Here is a 16,749-nt window from a genome sequence, read left to right as displayed (position 1 = left end):
TAGATTATCTTTTCTTCACCAATTACTACAATAAAACTTGATATAACAGGGGGAAAAATATAGCCTATTTTTGAAATTATAATTGGAGAGGAACATTTTTTGCAAGCCCTAATTCCTGGTGCCTCATAAATTCCATGTTTGTTATTAGTTTATTAATACTTAATTTTAATTTAAGGTTGAAAATCAGTCAGAATTTTGTAGGCATAAAAGAAATAAATAAACGTGCAGAACCACTTCTCTCTGAAGGTTTCTGCCTATCCTATCAGGTTTTATAGGATGGGTACACTTCCTTTCAGAAAAAGTTGTATTTACCTGCAAGGGTGAGTTGGCCCCCAATTACTACTTGAGTTTAATTTCAATCAATGTTTCAGACAAAAATTCTCATGTGGATATCTGTAAAAGAAGCAGATAATTTGCATTACAATAGATCCTTGGGAACAAATTGGGAACACAAAGAATAATTCTGATTTATCTTGAGAGAACAACTTCTAGGGATTTTGTATGTTTGTAAGGGTAGAACTGTCATTATAGAGTAGAATAGACATTGAAGTAGTTTATCTCTAAACAGTTTGACTGTTGCTGGGACAAAAATATTGTCTTTACAATAATATATCTAATTATCACAATTGAAGCCTTCTGCGTTTAGGATTAAATTTCAATTAATAAGAAGTCAGCTAAATTGAAATAGGCACCAAAGAGATAGCCTTTATATATAGACTGTGATTAAATCTTGATGTATTTTTATGCTGGATTCCTAATACTGAGAAAGCCAAATATCCTTAATTGTAAGCATTTAGCTCTATGGTTAAAATATAACCTTCCATCTAAACTGATATAGTGGGTAATTTTTTGAAGCCTTTAGTTTGTGGTAAGATCCACTGAATGAACACTGAGGTAAATAAGCATTGGGGAGGGGGGATTATGCCAATCAATTGCACTAATGTTGAAATGTCATGTGTTTGTGTACAACTGAAATTTTATGTCATCCTGACATCTATAGAGCTACAGGCTAATGTAGCTTATAAAGTGGGACACTGATGTGAGCACTTTTGACAATCACTTTGCCCTAGCCAAATCTATGTGATTTGCATTTGTCAGCATAAGCATTGTAGCACAATAACACAATTAAGCACAATTAAAAAACAAAATAGTAGTTTGTGAAACCGTTTTTATGCTATGAACTTCTTGCAGATCAAGACCCAATTTTCTCTTCCAGCAAGACTGAGTGAGTTTACTGTTGAAATATTACATGTATATCTATTAAATTAAATGTTAAAACACCTACATAAGATTTAGCTTCATGTGACTACAAATCCATCTTTTTCTATTTGTGAAAAATGGATGTTTGCCTTTGCTATGTTGCCCTTTCTGAAATAAATACATAAAATGAAATATAAGAATCTGCTGACCTGATTAATTCCACATGTTTGTACTGTGAACAAACTGTTATCATTTTAAACTACCGTATTTTTTTGGACTATAACATACCTATCCCTGCTGCCTGGAACGGACTGAAAATGGGACATGCGGAGGCTGAAAATGGGGTGTGCAGAAGCCGAAAAAGGGATGCACAAATGCCAAAAATGGGGCATGTGGAGGCAGCGATAGGTGACAGCAGTGATGGGTGGTGATGGCGCTGACGAGCGGCGGCGATATCCACAGCCTGGAACAGCTAATAGGCGGTATTCCAGGAGGCCAATCCAACCGGCAATCAGCTCATGCTAAATCAGGCTGTGCTGAAGCTGACGATGTTGCTTGCTGTTTGCTGTAAGGAGGTAAATTGCTGGGAGGCAGAGCCCAAAGGGTGGGGGAAGGTGGTTGGGCGGGGCTTTGGCAACATTTGCTATATAAGATGCACAGACATTTCCACCCATTCTTTTGGGGGGGTAAAAAGTGTGTCTTATACTCCAAAAAGTATGGTAATTTTATGTATACATTGAAAATGGTAATTTTGGACAACCAACTTCTGAACCACAACTTAAATGTCTTGGTTCATGAAGCATTTTGTAGTATTTATTATAATGCTATGTATGTTTGCTATTTATATGGATTCAGAGTAGAAAGCTTAGGAAGTGTAGGGATAAATTATTATCAAGCTTGGTCTTAGCACTAAACACCTGTTCTCAAGCAACAGAATGTCAGGAGAATGATATAATGGGATGATATTTACAACTGATACCACACTGTGAGATCTCATTGGATTTTCAGTAAACACATATGCAATTGCATTGCCAGTCACTAAAAAGTGTTTCAACTGATTATCTGTACTGAAAATTAGCAAGATCAAAATTATGTTTGTTTGTAGCATTTAAAGACAAATGAAAAGAAATGCAGAAAGTTTCAGAATAAAAAGTACATTATAATAATAAGAAAATGAAAAATTAAGAGCATAAAAGCAGCATTCAATAAAGGTGAAAATAAAAACAATTTAAAAACATTTTTAAAAAATCACATTTACATTAAAAAGCCAGGTTTTTATTAATTAATTTTTAATTCAGTTTTGCCTGGGGATTGAAAGACAATAAAGTGAATACCAGTTGGAACACTCTGAGGAGGATATTCCATAACCTAAGTGCCACTACTAAAACTAACCTTTTACTCTGATCTCTTTGCCAAAAATGATCTTTGATAAAAAGCCTGGACCTTGGGATGAGATAAAAATGTTATTGATGTAATATAATCAATTTGATCCTAAATATTATTTATAGCAATTATACATGCATAAAAACCTGTGATCAAATTACTCAGATTCAGATAATAAGGTATAACAGGCTGCCAGCACTTATGTTCCATACAGAATGCTCAGGCCTGAATTCATACCTTTACATTCAATTCTACTTACCAATCACTGGCTGTGATTTGATCAGTGCTAATCAAAGCAATTGCATATAAAAATATAAAAGATGTATGAGAAGGAAAAGCTAGAAAACTCTCCAAAGAATTATTCACAAGATGAGATATATTAGGGAAACAATAGTCAGCAAATGAATAGATTCATGCAGAACTCTCTCCTTCTAGAACAGACTTAGAATGCAAAAGAGCTGGAAGGGACCTTGGAGGTCTTCTAGTCCAGCCCCGTATACCATCTCAGACAAGCAACTGTCCAGTCTCTTCTTAAAAACCTCCAGTGATGGAGTGCTGAAGATGACGCAGTTTAGTTTTGTTTAGTTTCTGACAAGATGCTCCAGGAGCTGCCCTCTGTGAAACAAACAAACAAACAAAATATGAAAAGAACTGTAGATTGTGGAAGTACCTTTTCTTGTTTGTTTTTGAACCTAGACTGCCTTTTACTTTACTCTTGGCTGGATCCAAACTCAAGATGAATGCATGATCTTTTATATTACTCAGATGTAATCCCATTAATTAAGTAAAATGGACTCCTTGGGAAGATTATATAATAGCAGAGTAAATTAGATAAACTTATTTCCCATCAAAATCAATGGGCCAAGGTATTTAATTACCACTGCTTTCAATGGGAATAGTGAAAACAAACTGGATCCAATTAACTGTATTTTTTCTGGTCCTGAGCTAGTAATGAAGTGAGGAAAATCCACAATATAAAATTACAAAAAAGACACAGAAACTTTTGAATCTTTGATGAGGTGGATAACGTCTTTGGCCTATGAATTGTTACTTTATTCTGCTTCAGCTGGGAGTCATTAAGAAATTACCCAATGGTACCAGAACATCAGTGGAATGGATGGATCTAACATTTTTTGATTTTTTTTCCTTTTGGAGGTTAAGGAAAAAATTGGTCCTTATCCCCAAGATAGAAAAACAAAACTGATTAGATATGATTAGATTAGATCTGAAAATCAGTTGAAGAGATGGATAGAAGGTGGCGCATGTATATGCAGCAACTCGACACTCCAGAGACCGGTATTTTTTAATTAATTTATTGTTTGTGTATTTTTTGTGTATTGTTTGAGTGCTCTGCACGTTCAGGCACAAGTAGTTTACAGCCGACAAGAGTTATTAGCTGTTGGACAGTATTACTTGGTCTGTGTGTGGATGTTTAGGTGGAGAATTGTGGTAGGTGGGAATGTGTTTGGGGATTGTTATGTGTGTTGGACCTGGTCTTTGTGTGTTAAGTGAATTTCGTTGTATGGGTATACTTTGTATACACGTACAATGACAATAAAGTTATTTTTTTTAAAAAAATTAATGCCTGACTTTTAGGCTAAGTTATCAATAGTAAAGGAGCCAGTTCCCATTACGTAGACAACAATTTTCTTTTTGATACTTTATGGCTGTGAAAATTGGTATTTGAATAAGCAGGAATATAGAATATTGATATGTACAGGTTTATAGAAAACGCTTAAAAATATGGTGATGGACATATTTCTTCTTGCTGAGTAAGTTTTATACTACACCTATAGTTACACTTTTAATACCATAACTGTATTTTCAGAACACAGATCATATCTAACTGTGAAAATAGCTTAAATCCAGCTGTTTCACTGACAATATAATGTGAATGGGTTTTTGCCCTGAATGATATCATAATGCTTAGTATTGTTCATATATACCACTAGCTCAATTAAAATAATCCAAACTTCCCAGAATACATATATTTTTGTATCTGGGACCTGATTCTTCTATCTATTTCACAATGTCACAATTGATTTCACATGTGGAAATCTTTTTTTTTTTTTTCATTATAATAGAAAAGAAAATGGTTCATGAGATAGGTCAAAGGTAGCAATTTTATCTTTCTGCATTCTTATATATTTAACCTTATATATTATTACTGGTGAAAAAGTACTGCTTACTTGAAGAAGATAAAAACTTTTTTGTGTTGAAAGTACAATTAAATTTATTTGCTCAATCAACTTGTTGCCACCTATTGTTTGATGGTGATTCTGATGCCATTCAGAGAGAAGCAGTGTGTTTAAAATACAATCAGATATGTTATGTTAACAGGAAACATTTTCACCCAGAGGAACATCAGTCAGAATGATTTTCCATTGATGGGAAAATATATGCTATTTTGGAAATTATATCCATAAGCAAATGTACACGATGCTTCTTTCAGAGATCACACATTGCTTTTTAAATATCTGAAATATCATAGAAGGGTGAAAGGGTGTGTGATCTATCTGAGGTTGTTGGAAATAATGGTTGGTAGGGATCACAGACAATCTCTGAGAATCATAACATAATACAGGAATAAAGTGCAAAATTTTTGGCAAGAATGCTGTTTGAATCATGGTATCAACATTATTAAATAATTAAGTCATATTAGCATTTAAATTAAAGTATTAAAACTGGATTCTTCCTGCTCATAAGTGTAAATTGATATGTCAGATATTTGGCAAATTCATATTTATCTTTTTGCTCAAAGCCACTAGACTTCAAAATGTCACACTTTATTGAAAAACTTTTACCTAAGCAACTTCATACTTAAAACAGAAGATGGCAAACATCTTTAGATTACATTTTTGCATTTTTGTTGTTTTTTGCACTTTGGTATTCTTTTGGATCATCTCTTCAATAGCAATGTGATTTTATACAGTAGGATGTTTACTATGTACTATGCTAAAAAAAGCAAGCAAGAAAAGAAAAGGAATTTTTATGCTTCTGTGAATATGTATTTTTAAAGGCCTGTTTACAGCTGAAAAAGCCCTGGTGAATAGTAAACAGAAATTGCATTGATCTGAGCTTCTATTCACATATAGCTCCAGGGTACCTTGACAATCTAATGGTTGTAATGGTAAATCCAGGTGCTATGATCTAAAGAAGCAGGAACCACATATTTAGCTGCAGCTGCTTTCTTTCCAGTCAGTAATATGCAACAAAGGATGGCTATAATATTCTTGCATAAGATCAGCTAGGAGCATTTGGACAGGCCATTTCCCAAGGGGAAAAATGATTCTCATTAATGTATTTGACACCCAGAAAAGTCAGCATTAAGAGCTAGAAATAAATCATAATAGTCCTTAGAGTGGACTATTGACCTACAACTGGCAGGCTTTTAGTTAGGACAAAAGTCCTGAGGAGTCCAGCAAACGAAAAAGAATGGGAGATGCTTGAATATATTAAGCAGTCGGAAGATCTGCATGAATCAAACTTATAAACTATGGTTAACCCCACATTTGGTATTTGTATTGCAGTTCATTCTCGTTAACAGTTTGGATCATCACAGTTGCACTGAATTCTTCTGTACCAATTAGCAAAAAGATAAGATATCAGAATAAAAACAAATACATTTAGTAGCTGTATTATTTAACATACATGTTGATTAGAAAATGAACTGAGAGTTGTCTTATGGCTCAGTAATTTTTCCAAATATTGCTTATATTTTACATTTAAAATTTTTATTTATATATTTATACATACATACATACATACATACATACATACATACATACATATAAAAAAGAAAATAAGAAATTAAGAAATTAAGGGTGAGAAAGGGAATGGGAAAAGGGGGTGTGGAATACAAGGGGAAAGAGAAAAAGAAAGAAAAGGGGGCATTGACTTCCAACTCTTCCTAGCACAGTACAAGATAAACAGACTCCAGCCTCAACTTTTGCTTTTACCCATTAATATATAAGTAGCCATTTCTATAACACCAAATCTTTCTGATCAACAAAACCAAGATCAAAGTTTCATTTTTTTGTCACAAGCACAAATCCAGAAGTTATATCCAAATAAGAACATATTTTCCTTTTTAAATAAAATAATCAAGTTAACCATTCCTGCTTTATCTTCCTTGCTGTGGAAATAATGTGTATTTCTATTTGCACCTAGTAATCTTTATGAACTGTCACCATTTTTATTTACAAAATTTATTGTATTCTTTCAAATTCTTTGGCCTCAAAAAAAAAGGGGGGGGATCTTTTTCCCCTTTCCTCTTCCTTTTTTCCTTCAAAGTATTAAACTTTTTAAAAACAAAAAAATGCACTTTTTTCTTTTAAATGCACTTTCTTTTTCTAATACATCTTATTCTTTAACCTTAACATACAAGCTTTAAACTTCAATATTGCATTTATTGAATGCAATTCAATTGAATTCTCCCTCCCTCCAAACTACACTTATAGAATAATTATTATTATTCTAATAATTATAGAATTATTATTTTATAAATATAATTATTATTTTCTTTTATAAACATCCTTTTTAACATACAGAGTTTTTCTTTAAACTCATACATTATTTTCTTTTACTTTCTCTTAATACAGGTACTCTCAAATACATTTTCAATAGCCTTTGCCTACTTTAAGCATTGTATATATGTGAAAAAAAATTGCAAATTTTGGGTTAAACCTTTTTTTTAGTTGCACATACTGTATCAACCAGAGAAAAATGCATCTTGATTCCAGTTAACTCATTAAGTTTAAGTCACTCCTTCCAGCTTATCTTCATGGAATAAAATCTTTTTCTTCTCTGGAAGTATCAAAGACTTGTAGTCCTTTCTTTTTATTATGAAATCCTCAACCTTTTTAACATCCTTAAAGAAAAAATCCCAAATTTGTCTATTTTCTCAAAGCTCTTCTTTAAATTGTGTTGAGAGATTTACATTTGAACCATTGTAGTGAGGGTAAAAATGAAAGTTAATATCTTCCAAAACTGCGATATACTCCTCTACGTTTTCAGCTACTGGTGAAGTTGGCTTGGAAGTTTGGTAACATTCACCACATGTTTGCATTCAGAAGTACTTTGAGAGGATTTTTTATCCTCAGAGAACAACTGATCCACAAATGGATGTATTTTATTTAGAGACCTTTCAAATATATCTCTAATACTTTGCTTCACCATCTTGGCTTCCTCTTTTAGTCAGAATCAGAAGATTTTAACCACCCACAGCTGAGAAGATCAAGATACCAGTTGCTACAATAGTAAACTAAAATCACGGTTTCAATCTTTCTCTTTCTCTGTCATTTCTCTCTCTCTTGGCACACTTCTTTATTTCGCTTGCCTTAGCAGCCTTCTTCCTTGTTTTTTAAGACAAAAAGAAATCCCTAAAATGGCACAGGTCTTCAAAAAGATATAGCAGGCTGTTGCTAGAAAGGGCCTCTTTTAAATTGACAAGATAGAATAATAGTCTTTGAAGGTGGTTAAGATAAGGAAGGCATAATTTACTGTTGGTTTGAATGATGACTTCTTTAGTCCCTGAACAGATTGCAACCCTTCACTCCCATCTTTGGTGTGCAGACAGCTTCGGAGTTCAACTCCAAAAGCTTACAGCTGGCTTACAGCTGTATTGAAGGATCCCGAGGGAAAGTTCTTCGACACACCCTGACTGGGTGGGTCGTAAAAATTGATGGGATATCAATCCCTTCAGTTAGAAGGCAGAAGAGCAACACTCCAGGGAGAAGGAATTGGACATGTTAGAATTGTTGCATCCATCTACTACTAGAACCTTTGTGTCTATTAGACTATTTATAACCTTCACTTGGGTGAAACAATGCATCATGGGGCAACAATTTTGAATTAATGTATCTCAAATAGGCCAGTTTAAAAAATACATCCAAAATCTGGAACTATGATTCCTGTGGGATTGAAGTTTGGCGAAGATATGGTCATTTCAATGCTGCTCATCATCACCGATCAACATTTATAGCTCTCTGCCAGCTCCCTATAATGAAAGTCAATGGAGAAGCCAGCAGGAAGTCATAAACTGATCTTGCTCCAAATGTTTTTTGTCCACCCATGGTTTTTCTGTTGCTCTGTTTATTTCTGTTTATCTCATATTTTAGAAACAATGATCCAAGAGGGCATTGGTATTTGGGATAATGGATACCTGGATTATTACACTGTATAAATCATAACACAAATCTTCTAGGCCTGAACACTGAATTCAGAACAAACTCACTCAAATCCAACACTTTGTGATGTCTTTATTATTGCTTAAATAAAGTCAGTTTTACATGTGCAAAACAGTGACAATCTGTATGATGTCAAAATAAAGCTAAGAAAGTAGTATTCACCTATTCCAGTGGTTAATATAGCTTCAACTCAAAAACCAATTGCAGGAAATGTTTATTTATTCAATTTCTAACGTGACCCAATTTAGCCAAGGTTTCTGGGCAGCTCACAATTTAAATTTTTAAAACAAATCATAATGCATTAAAACAATAAAAACATCCACAAAATAAATAAGTGTAAACAACAGCCATGCTGATTAATTAATTAATTATGTCAGATGTAAATGCCTTATTCTCCAATGTGTAAATAATGTATATATGGAACATCAGAGGTTAACTTATTCTTTGGACTTTAATGTATTCATAACTTACCACTCCCATTCCTAGCTCCACCCCTTGTATATATAAGGAGCCACCCTCACCATTCTCGTCGCTTCTACCTTGAATATTCAGTGAATATAGAATGCCTATCATAATTAAAAAGAAATATATTTAAAGCTTTAACTTCTATTATCTTTATTGAGTCTGATCCTGAAAATATTGCAACAAGCTGGTAGCAGAGGATGGTTAATTGACTCAATAAGTAATTAAAAATGTCCAAGAAAGATAGGCCCAACACCAGGGCCTACAGCAAAGAAATAGAAACTGATCAAGAGATGATCAACGAATCCACCAATGCGATTTCGAGAGAATCCGAAGAATACACCACTGAAGAAGAAGAACTAATGAGTGAAAATAACGACCAGAAAGAAATCGAAATAGAAAATAACGAACTCAGGTCAGAGATATTAAAGATACTAAAAAGCCAAAAGAATGATGAAAGTCTCATCGCGGACCTCCAGGAGATGCTGAAGAACAGCGGAGCAGCGAGAGAGAAAAACGTCATTAAAGAAAAACCCAAAGATCAAAAAATCGTAAGTGAGATGACTACTGAGAAAATAGTTGTTAAAAAGAAAAGATGTGATCCCGCGCGAAATTTTGAATGGCAGCCATCTTGGTTTCAACGAACTTCAAAAGAGAATGGAGCAGAGCCAATCAAAACGCTCAGTTCAAAATTTCTGGCGCGAAAAACACTATCAGACGAAGAAAGTGAGAAAGAAGTCTCAAACTCTTCAGATGATCCAAAATCAGAAAGTGAAGACGATTTAACAAAATCTCAAGTAAAATCAGCAATGAAAACGCTTTTTGCTGCTTTTGGGCCAAGACTGAAAATTACCAAGACATCTACGAAGAAGCAAGAAATCAAACCGGCGACTCAAGACCTGCACGCTCCCATCCTGACTTCGAAAGCGACGACGCCCGAGCCCAGAGAGCCATGCCGATTTCGCCCTACACCACAGACAAAATCGAATACCAACGCACACAAAAAGAAGAAAAGAACCGTCACCACCACCAGAACCCCAAAAACCGAGCCAGAGACCGACTCATCTGAGGAGGAGCGGATCGAGAGAGCTGAAAGGGAGAGAACCTTCCACGACGCCACCAAAGAAGAAATGAGCAACGCGCATGTGCGAAACTACGTAGACGACCCAGAAGGACTTGAACTGGCCAGAGAACCGCGCAGACTCATTGCAAGCATCCCAATGCCGTTCTGTAATTTCCTGCACTTGAGAGATCACGGACTGCCCCAGGTTGTAAGTAATGGACAGAATAATGTAGGTAACTTACCCAGTGACTTCCCAAAACTTAGAATTGATGGCATTAATTTACAAGAGTGGTATCAACAGCTTCAGGTTATTTTCATGAAAGAAAATTTACTATTCTTTATAACTAGCCCTCCAAGAAGACCTTGGACTTTAAAAATAGATTGTTTACATCATAGAGCATTTTTCATAATAATATCTAGCGTGTCTCCTGCAATGTATCATAGCATCAAACCAAACCTAACTGTATCAGAAATAATTCAATGCATGTTTAATCTATTTCACAGCGATAGCGTAGCTACAACCACAAGAATGTCTAAGGATTTCTTTTCCTCTAGAGTAAAACCAGGGGTTTCTATAAGTGAGCATTTGATAAATCTAAACAAAATAAGAGCTGAGCTACAATTGAGGGGGGAAGTGATTTCAGATCAAACAATGAAAAGTGTTATTATCAATTCACTTGATCCATCATGGGATAGCTTTATGTCACACTTAGATACCATTAATTTGGGATATTTATCCATAGAAAGTCTATCTAACAAATTGATAGCAGAAGACAATTCAAGAAAAAATCGATCCAGTAACCAAACAGACCACAAACCTTTTAGGAAAGTAGTCTTTCAAGATAAACATAATGAGGCCTTTAGATGCTACAATTGTGGATCCAGGGAACATAGTAGAAGAGACTGCCCCAAAGTCTCAAGAGAGAGACATAGACCAGAATATAGGAGCAAATATAATTACAGACAATCTTCCACAGATAGACACAAATATAGAAGCCCACCAAATTACAAAGAAGGTAGAGGGGGTAGAGAAAATTCAAAAGAGAGGAAATCTGGGTCACTGAATGGGCTAAATAAACAAGACAGCACCAGAACACAGCAGGATGAGAATAACAATTGGCTTATTGATTCTGGTGCAACAAATCACACCACCAACAACAAAAGTATATTATCTTCATTTATAGAAGATAAGTTTGTGATAAAGGTAGCTAATCAAGAAAAGGTTCAAGTACTAGGCAAAGGAAATGTGACCTTGCCTGGTCTAGGGAAAATAGAGGGGGTATTATTAATCCCAGAAATACCTCACAACATACTAAGTGCCATAAAATTAAGCAGAGAATCTGATATCAATATAGTTTTCTCAAAGGGGAAAGCAACTATAGAAAAGAACAAAACAAATGTAGGTACTGTAATGATAAAAGGAGGTCTACCCTATCTGATAACTAAAGAAAGATGTTTACATAACATTGATTCAAATATGGAAGATTGTATTGAAGCAGATGATGAAAATGTCAGTAACAGTGACAATGATGAGTGTAGAATAACTCATGATCACAAAAATACATACAAGGAAAAGAAACCAAAAATAGGTAAACCAATTCATGATGAGTGTGCTCACATCTTACACAGGAAGTTAGGACATGCAAGCTTTCCTGTAGTACAAAAAATGACTGAACACGCAGAAGGTGTCAAAATAAAAAATTGTGAAAATTATTTGGAATGCTCAGTATGTAAGTCCACCAAACTAAAAACCAGTCCCAGACCAAAAAAATCTAACAGATCAACTAACAATATTTTTGATTTGGTACATATGGACTTAGTTGGTCCATTAAGTCCCTCAATTACCTATAGAAAACGTTACTTCCTAACTATAGTGGATGACTACAGCCGATATGGTTTTGTTTACACATTAAAGCACAAGGATGAAACATTTCAGAAATTTAAGGAATTCTACAAACGTATAGAAACACAACATAATATCAGAATAAAGCAAATTATGACAGATAGGGGATGTGAGTTCATGTCTAAAGAATTCTCCCAATGGTTAAAGGATAGAGGAATGTTACATTTCACGTCCAATCCTTTTTCTGCATTTCAAAATGGAGTTGCAGAGAGGAAAAATTCCACACTACAAACCATGATTAGGTGCACATTAGAGGATGCTGGTTTAGGCAAACAATTTTGGTCAGAGGCATTACATTATTCGAATTACACTCAAAATAGAACCTGGTCCAGTATTGTGAATAAGACACCATATGAGGTGATGTACAATAGAAAACCCAAATTATCACACATGCACATATTTGGAGTCACTGCAGACGTACACATACCTAAACAATTGAGGAGAAAGGGAGAAAACGTATCCAGGAGATTAAGATTCATGGGATACGAAACTGGAACCAAAGGGTACAGATTTATTGATAGTAATAACAAATTTATAGTATCCAGAACAGCTGTGTTCCATGAACAGGCCAATTGGTCAAAATTGCACCTTAATGAAATATTTCCTAATAAATGTAAAGATACGATATCTTGCGAGGAAGGAACAACAGAAAATCAAAATATTAACAAAAGTAAGAACAAAACCAAAACTTGGACTAATAGTCAGCATAAAATAAAGACAGACACATTAACAAAAAAGGAAGCTAGATATTTGCATGATAACCATAGCAAGCCTGAAAGAACTATTAGAAACAATAGAAACCAAATACCAAATAAATACAAAGATTACATAATGCATATGAATGGAGAACAAATAACACCTAATACATATGAAGAAGTATTGAAACTTCCACATGAAGAAAGAGAAAAATGGGAACTAGCTATGGAAAAAGAGATGGAAAGTTTACAAGGATTAAATGTATTCACACCTGCGATCGCACCTAAGGATAAAACAATTATAGGTACCAGGTGGATTTATAAAATTAAGAACTTAGAAGGAGGCAATACCTTATACAAGGCTAGACTAGTTGCACAAGGCTATGCACAAAAATATCCAGAAGACTATACTGATACATATTCACCCACAGTGAGAACAGAGAGTGTCAAAACAGCCCTTGTAGTAGCATCTGCACTCAATCTGGACGTATTCCAATATGACATACAGACCGCATACTTACATGCAAAATTAGATAAGGAAATATATGTAAGAGCACCACACAGTCAATACACTAATAAGAACGAAATTTGGTTATTAAATAAGAGTCTGTACGGATTAAAGCAATCCGGCAAAAGATGGTACGATTGCTTGGTAAAAGTACTTAAGACCATGGATTTCAACGCCACCACTGCTGATAACTGTTTCTTTGTAAAAAAGAGTAATGATCATATTGAATTTGTATTAATTTACGTGGACGATATTTTATACATTGGAAAGCATAAAGAGAGCAGGGAAATCTTTGTAAATAAGTTAAATGAACACTTCTCACTGAAATCTCTGGGTAAAGTGAATAAATACCTTGGTGTGCAAATTAACAAAACTAAAAGGGGATTCAAACTTACACAGAAAGATAAAATCATCGAACTCCTAAACAAATGTAACTTAAATAATGCTAAAACCTGTGACACCCCTATGCAAACTGATTTTCTTAGAAACACTGATGAATCTTCCCCTGAGTTTAAAGACAACACATTTTACAGATCAGTTATAGGTTCACTCCTTTATATATCTAATTGGACTAGGCCAGATATTGCATTACCTCTCAATCTATTGTCAAGATATGTTAGTAAACCAACCTTGTATCATTGGGAAGCTGTCAAAAGAATTCTAAGATATCTGAAGGGTACATTAGATTTTTGTTTAATGTTGGAACCCAATAATGACAGAGAACCAAAAATTACTTGTTATGCTGATGCAGATTGGGCTGGTGATACATCATGCAGAAAGAGTACTTCTGGTTATGTTTTTCTATTGAATGATTGTCCAGTTTACTGGTATACTGGTAAACAAGAACTAGTAGCCACTTCTACTACAGAAGCGGAATATGTTTGTTTGTCCAAAGCTGCAAATAACCTTGTATGGTTCAATGATCTGATCACTGATGTTTGGAAGAAACCCACCTTACCATTTATTATGCATGAAGACAATAAAGCGGCCATTGAAATATCCAGATCCGATGCAATTGGACAAAGGTCCAGGCATATTGATATAAAGTTTAAGCATGTGAGACAACTGTCTCAAGACGGATTCATTAAAGCAATACATTGCGATACTTCTGAACAATTAGCTGACATATTAACAAAACCCTTACCTTCTAAACAACACAAATATTTAACTTCTAAATTATATGTATTATATTGTCCTGAATCAGAATGTAATTGGTGTTGTGTAACGAACCGGCATTTAGAGGGGGATTTGTCAGATGTAAATGCCTTATTCTCCAATGTGTAAATAATGTATATATGGAACATCAGAGGTTAACTTATTCTTTGGACTTTAATGTATTCATAACTTACCACTCCCATTCCTAGCTCCACCCCTTGTATATATAAGGAGCCACCCTCACCATTCTCGTCGCTTCTACCTTGAATATTCAGTGAATATAGAATGCCTATCATAATTAAAAAGAAATATATTTAAAGCTTTAACTTCTATTATCTTTATTGAGTCTGATCCTGAAAATATTGCAACAAATTAATAGTAAAGCTGAGAAATAAATTCCAAGAGTCAGGCTCCTGCTTTGTGATTTCATTTGAGTGACCAGGTGATAGCAATGGTTATTATATTTATAATAAGACACTTGACTAATCTACATTTAGATTATATATTTTTCAATTATAAGGAACATATAATATTTCAGAGGGAGCTGGAATCCACTTCATTTTCATGTGCAAGCAATTGTTTCCATGCTGCTATGACTTTATTGTGGTTTCTATCTTCAGACTTGTTATCCTTTTCTGCTATGTGTCTCATGCCAGTGAATAGTGTACTTACAACTGATAGTTCATCATTTATTGTTGTGTTTTTCCATACCAAATTCATTAGATGATGATGATGATGACAGTGTAGATGAGTCTCTGCAATTTTTTCTAGGAACATCAATGTCTGTTAACATAATGCCTTTGAAGTTTTTGCAAAATATTTACTTCAAGGACTGTGAATTTATTTATTTATTTATTTATTTATTTATTTATTTATTTATTTATTTATTTATTATATTTCTATACCGCCTTTCTCCCGTAGGACTCAAGGCGGTGTACAGTCAAGAAAAATATAGACACACAAACATCATAAAATTGCTAATTAAAATTGTTACTTAGTTTGGTCAATTAAATAAAACCCAGAATTAGATAACATTTAAAAAATCATTCGCATGTTTGTATGTTTAGCCCTGCCTGTTGGAACATCAGGGTCTTGAGGGCACGGCGGAAAGCATGGAGATCAGGGATATTCTGTATCTCCGGGGGCAGTTCATTCCAAAGGGTTGGAGCCCCCACAGAGAAGGCCCTCCCCCTGGGAGTCACCAGTCGACATAATTTGACTGACGGTACCCTGAGTAGTCCCTCCCTGTGAGAACGAACTGGTCGGTGGGAGGCTATTGGTGGCAAAAGACGGTCTCGTAGGTACCCAGGTCCTAAGCCATGGAGCGCTTTAAAGGTGATAACTAACACCTTGAATCGCACCCGGAAGACCACCGGGAGCCAGTGCAGCTCGCGTAGGAGAGGTGTTACATGGGCGTAACGAATTGAGAAGAAGGTTCAGATATCATTTTTGTCTTAGGGTATGGCAATGTTACTGTTACTCCCTTGTCATGGTCAGATCACTTATTCTTAATCGTGGAGTTTTCTGTGGTTACTCTGTACAGAGAAAAATGAATTGGTTTGTCCCAAATTGCTGATGGACCTTATGGGTTTCAGAGGGAAATTGGGATTGTCCCTAAAACCTTGGTGCCCAGTTTGTCTGAAGCCTTAAGGATAGTCCATGTTTCCTCTTATGGGGCCTAGCAGGCAATTCTGAGCTGTGGTGGGATTCAATTTTTTTAACAACCGGTTCTGTGGGTGTGGCTTATTTGGGTGGGTGTGGCTTGGTGGTCATGTGACTGGATGGGCATGGCTTGGTGGTCATATGACCGGGTGGGTGTGGCTAGCTGATTATGTGACCGGGTGGCCATGGCTATGTGTATAGGGACTATTCAGAGGGCTGAAAAAAGTCATTTCTGGCCGGTCCTCGCACTTTTGACTGGTCTTCACACTTATGACCATCCTCACACTTATGACCATCCTCACATTTATGTCTTATGCACATAGGGACTACCCAGAGAGCTGAAAAAAGTGATTTTTGACAGTTCCTCGCACTTATGACCGGTCATCATTTATGTCCTTTGCAGCATTCTTAACAACCATGTAACAACTGCGGTGCTTCATGTGACCAGGTGGCCATGGCCAGGTGGTCATGTGGCATCACTTCTTTGCCCTAATGACAGTTTGCTGCAATGGTCATAAGTGTGAAAAATG

At 35.2% G+C, this 16,749-nt stretch overlaps 1 long non-coding RNA gene across 1 annotated transcript in view; it reads left to right on the top strand.

Annotated features, from left to right (window-relative positions):
- The window catches only part of LOC117664983 (uncharacterized), a 222,596-nt gene that overhangs the window by 197,177 nt on the left and 8,670 nt on the right, over positions 1-16,749 (top strand). The gene's annotated exons all lie outside the window — the stretch shown is intronic.

This window comes from Pantherophis guttatus, chromosome 4 (assembly GCF_059756535.1).
Source record: "Pantherophis guttatus breed Tessera chromosome 4, ASM5975653v1, whole genome shotgun sequence".
Taxonomy (NCBI): domain Eukaryota; kingdom Metazoa; phylum Chordata; class Lepidosauria; order Squamata; family Colubridae; genus Pantherophis; species Pantherophis guttatus.
The sequence above is the reverse complement of the archived record's forward strand: the minus strand, read 5'-3'. Positions and strand labels throughout refer to the sequence as shown.